Source organism: Aquarana catesbeiana, linkage group LG04 (genome assembly GCF_042186555.1).
Source record: "Aquarana catesbeiana isolate 2022-GZ linkage group LG04, ASM4218655v1, whole genome shotgun sequence".
Classification (NCBI taxonomy): domain Eukaryota; kingdom Metazoa; phylum Chordata; class Amphibia; order Anura; family Ranidae; genus Aquarana; species Aquarana catesbeiana.
In genome coordinates, this window is record NC_133327.1 from 356,669,542 (window position 1) to 356,675,541 (window position 6,000).

Sequence of the window (6,000 nt, forward strand, 5' to 3'; positions counted from 1 at the left end):
CCTTTCACTGCCCAGCCAGGAGTCCAGGTGGACACGGAGAATTTTTCCCTAATCAATTTTTTTCATTTAATTTTTATGGAGGACATGTTAGCATCAATTTGGGCCCAGTGCAACCTGTATGCATAACCATTTATTTTGGATAATCCAACATCCTATTATGCCCATCCCTATGAGTGGAGAGACCTAACAGTTTGAGAGTTGAAAGTTTTTTTGGGCATCACATTTTATATGGGAGTCACCAAAAAAAACAAATTAAGTTCCTATTGGTCAACCCTTCATCCACCACATGCCGATTTTCCCCACGGTAATGCCTATAATCAGATATCTTATGATCACGAGCTTCCTACATTTTATTGATAACACCAAGTTCCCTCCCCAAAATTACCCAAGTTATGATAGGCTTTTCAAATTTTGGCCACTACTAAATCATTTTTCAGAAATATTCCCCCAGTTGTTTACCCCGCCGTACCCAGTTGTGCCCTTATGACACCCCGCCGTACGGTGAGAGTGCCCATCCCTTCTGGTAAGCGCATCCACCTTACTATTTCTATATGAAATCTGTATGCAGGAAGATTGCCCACCAGATGTAACAATCACTACGGGATCTCATCAGTACCACAGTTTGCACAGCGTTATCGCTAGAGTTTTTTATGTATGGACTTTATTCCTTTATATACCACTATACACTGCTGTGATGTAGTGTGATATATATTATTCTAATTAGATGATTCATGTGTGTAGACGCTGCACTTATAATTTGTTGTTTTTTTTCACTTATATTTTTTGAATCACCATCACATTTTTTCGGATGAACATCCTTATTACCTATGAAAGGTGATATGTTTGATTATATGTTTGTATAATCAATGAAAACGCATGTTTGATTATACGTTTGTTTAACCACAGAAAAACGCATGGTTAATGACACTTAGCGCTGCATTTATTTATTTATCACATGCGTCCATGAATACAATTTGTTCATGGGGGGAGTCGACTTCAATGACCAAATGCTCAAAACCACACCTTGACACAAGACAAACATACCACTGGTATAAAAAAGTAGCAATTTATTTTCTTCAATTGGCCATATACAACTCCTATATCATTTACCACAACTCCACCCATAACCCCCAACTCTTCCTTGGCTACCAGGAGGAAATTTTCACTGCCATTATATTCCCGAACGGCCCACCAGAAAACATCCCATCAGATGTTCTTAATCGACTCTCCGAACGCCACTTTCCCGATAAAATCCCTCCCAAACCAACAGGCCAAAGACTTTAAAAAAAATGTAAGGTGTGGGCGTGGTTTGGTTGGATCCTGGAATGTCCGCTTAAACACAGAGCTCCTGCCAGCCGAAGATTGTAATACGCTTTTTACGGGGAACCGCTCCTTAATACGATGGGAAAGTCAAACAGGAGTGCCTCTGCATCCCGGACACTGAGGGAGACAGGATCGCAACTCATTTGCAACATCCTGGAGATATTCCGCTCGCTCCGTTCTGACGACCACGAGGCCTCACAGATACCGCAGGCCTCAGGGCCCTACTCTCCAAGCCACGGCTCAGATTCCCAGCCAGAGGGGAGAGACGTTCAGGATCACCGCTCCAGTTCAGCGGTGAGCTTGTCGGATCTGCAACATGTTGCTTCTGACATCACTAGCAACATTACCGGCACCCTGAAAGCTGCAATCTTAGATCTTAAGACGGACATTCAGGCAGTGGCGGCTCGCCTATCGGAAGTGGAGCAAACCACGCAGCTCCATACAGCTGCTACCAGGCAACTCCAACACACCTATGATGCCCAACTCTCATACCTGTATGACCTCCATCATCAGGTCGAAGACCTCGACAATCGGGGTTTTAGGCATAACATCCGAGTCAGGGGGGTACCCGAGGGGCTAGAAGCTGGTTCCCTGCCACAAGTTATATACACCATCTTTAATGATCTTCTGGATCGGCCGGCAGATTCTCCTATCGAGATGGAGAGATTGCGTCGAGCCCTCAGGCCGCCACCCCGAGACAATGAACCCCCGAGAGATGTGATATGTTGTGTAGTGAACTTTAAACTCAAGGAAGAAATTTTAAGAAAAGCTAGGGAAAGGGGTCATATACAACATAATGGCATGGAGATTAAGCTTTTTGAAGACCTTTCCCCAACTACACTGCAGAACAGGCGAGCCTTACGCCCCCTGCTGGATCAACTCAGAGCGCGGAACATACAGTACCGTCGGAAGTTCCCGTTCTGCCTCTCTGCCACCGCTAGAGGCCGCACCGCTCTCCAATGGTCGCTAGAGGACTTGCCAGCCTTCTGTGAACAACTTGATATACCCCTAACGGAACTTCCGGACTGGTGTGCTTTCCACTTCCCATCGGAGCCATGGCGACCGGTATCGCATAACCCCTCACCCAAAGTGCAGAGACACCGCTCAAGATGCTGGGGATCAGGCCCCACTTCACCCAGAGCCCATGCCTCTCGTCATGACCTGGATCAGCATTCCTTGCAGGGACCACCAGGAAGCCTGAGACATCTTTGGATATCTTGCTCCTACCTACCTGTGAGTGTATACCCACAACGTTTCTGTTTCTGTTACCTCACTTAGTTTAACTGTTACTGCCATCGTGACTCACCTTACTTGACAACAAGCTCTTAACCACCTTTCCAAAGCAGCCCACCCTGGAGGAATGTCTGATGTCAACATGAGTAAAGCTTGCACTACTCCTGGACTTCATCCTAATACCAAAGCTTTTCATTACAACATAAAACTCTTATTGCCATTCCTTTAGCCCTGACCTCCATTTTAGGAATGTAAGAACTTAGCCGCGAATTAACACTTACGGTGTTACTCCCCCATATTATGGAACCCTAAACCACTTTCAGTCTCCCAGTGGATGACCTATCCATGCTACCAATGTAACCTAAATGCTTCCCATACACCCACGCCTCCAACCCCTTCACATCCCCCTCCCCCTTTCCCCACCCTCCCTCTCCCCCCCCCCCTTCTTTCCCCATCCCCTTCCTTCCCCATCCCCTTCCTATTTGTTTATATATAAACCATATGCTTATGATTGCCTGGCACCTATTTATCTGCACCCTAATAGTCACCGAGGCGGCTGTGTATGGATCCTTGCTTCCTTACAGCAACGGTGGACTCCCTTGTGGAGTTCAATGTAGCCGCTGCAAAACCCCTGATATTTCTAAGGAATACTACCCTGTGACAAAATGTAGGCCCTCCCTGTTCTTTCGCGGGGTACCGGATAAAATGCCTCGGTGGCTCATAGGCACCTGTTCTTTTGCACTGCCACCCCTCATGGGTGCACGTTAAATATTAATTAGATGTCTCTCCTTTTGAAGTTAGCAAGGGGGAGATAACACACCTTACTTATCCCTATGTAGATACCATATGATTCTGTGTTTCAGTGCACTTTAAGAAGAAGGGTTTAGAGCTCATCTTTCTTACTATAAGTATGAGCCTTTTATAGTTATGTTTCTTTTTTTGTTCCAGTTTTATTTTTCATTATCACCTTTTCCTTAAATGCTTCCCTTGATACATGGGAATTTAAAGGAGTTATCTTATACTTTAGGTACTGTGTTTGACCTTTCATAACACATTACTTTTCGCTCTTCTCTAAAGATTTGCAAGCCCTCCCCAATAGGACACAGGGTTTGGGCTATTACTATTATTATTGTTATAATGTTCTTATGTTCTCATATTACTAGGTCTAGGAGACTTACAAATAAGGCTATAAGTCACGATGTTTATGTATGTTAGTTTTTTTTTTTTTTTATATGACACTAACGGGTGGGTACTCAGGATGCACTATTTTAGGTTTGCTATTATCATAAGTTAACCTTCCCACTTCTGTACTTGCACTAATCCCCATTGAACTACTGTCCGCCCTCAATCCTCCCTGCGGCAGCAGCGTAGGATCCTATACATTCTCATCAACCCTCCGCAGCAGTTCTATTATTTAGTCTGCTGACCACTCAGCTTACTTTCTCATAGGTGGACTGTTGCTTCCATTTCCACCTCTGGTACTTCTCCCCCTCTTATACCTGCTCCTATCCACAAACCCTTCCCTTTTTTTCTCTTACTTTCCCTCTGTGGGTCCCTTCCCTTTTCATTTCTGATACTTCACACGTTTTACCCCACTGTCCTCCCTGCCCCTCCTGGCTCGACCGCCTCGGTGTGGACGGGTAATCTCCAACCGAGATAAATTAAAGATTCTTGTTCCTAGCTCTGCTCCTAACTCCTCTTATTCAAAACCATAAAAAATTACATCTCATGCTCTTCTCTCGCTGAAATGTGTTTCGCTTAATGTAAAAGGCCTTAATGTGCCTGAAAAGCGTTTGCAGGTATTGTCCGCTCTCACCAAGCAGAAAGCCCAATTTATTTTCCTTCAGGAAACCCACTTTCACTCAAACTCCATTCCAAAAATTACTAACCATATACAGTCCCTGACAAAAGTCTTGTCACTTCTCTATTTTGTAGAAACTCCTGCTATTAACCTGACTTTTAATTAATCAATTGGTGTTAGAAATAGCTCATATGAAAAGCTAAAGCCCTCCCAAATGATGTTTAATGCACTGAAATAAATTAGTTTCACTGAAAAAAAGATTTATCATTTAATCAAGACAGACAGGTCAAATTTTGGCAAGACAAAAGTTTTGTCGCCTATACAGAAATGTAACAACTTTACTGAAAATCCAAAAATATGTAAGCAAATTAAGTAGTGGTGCTGTGAGATCCAAATGTAATATCTTGTATGACTTCCATGAGCTTGAAGGACAGCATCCATGCTGTTTGGCAAGGATTCATACAATTTATTGATGAAGTCATCAGGAATAGCAAAGAAAACAGTTTTGCATGCCTCCCAGAGTTCATCAATATTCTTTGGTTTCGTCTTCCATGCTTCATTTTTCATCCTACACCACATATGCTCAATGATGTTCATGTCTGGTGACTGGGCTGGCCAATCCTGGAGCATCTTGATCTTCTTTGCCTTAAAGAACTTTGATGTGGAGATGGAAGTAGGTGATGGAGCACCATCCTACTGCAAAATTTGGCCTTTTTTATGGTTGGGAATATAAGAGGTAGCTAAGATTTCTTGGTATTTTAGACTATTGATGTTGCCTTCCACCCTGCAGATCCCTTGCACACCCCCATACTGGATGAAACCCCAGACCATGATTTTGCCTCCACCAAACTTCACTGTTTTCTGGGTAAATCTCGGCTCCATGCGGGTTCTAGTAGGTCTCCTGCAATATTTGCAGCGACTGTGGTGTAATTCAACAGAAGATTCATCTAAAAAATCCACCTTCTGCCACTTTTCCAGAGTCCATCCTTTTAGCAGGCTGTGGCCCTTGGCAAATGCCACACATTTTTTCAATTGTCTTTTGTTTAGTGCTGGCTTATGGGCACTGATTCGACCATGGAGGCCATTTCGAGACAGAATCCGACAAACTGTTCTGGTTGACACAGGGACTTCAGGTGACCAGGTCTCGTGGAGCTCTGCTGCAGTGGAAAATGGGCTGGCCTTGGATTTTCGAGCCAACAAACGGTCCTATCGAGCAGTTGTCTTGCGGGATCGGCCTGACCTGGCCTTGTCCAAAACGTCTCCAGTCTCTTCAAATCTTTTTTTTATCCTCTGAACTTGACGCTGAGACACATTGAAGGTGTCTCCCACATCAGCAGTGGATCTGGTCTTCAGCCTCCTGATAATCAACACTTTAGTCTCCGGGTGAATCTTAGGCATGTTTGCAGAGGTCTAGTTGCAGTTGAGAAGGTCTAGTGTACTGGTGTTCTTTTTATACACACCCGAGACCTAATTGATCCATTATTAGTCACAGGTGAAGCTCAAATAACAAGGCGACAACACTTATGTCTTGGCAAAAATTTACTCAATGGGCTTTACCAAGCTGTGAATATTAAAATACTTTTTGTCAGTTTCGTTTTGCACTGAAACATTATTACAAAAGCTGTTTGGATTAAAATGACCCA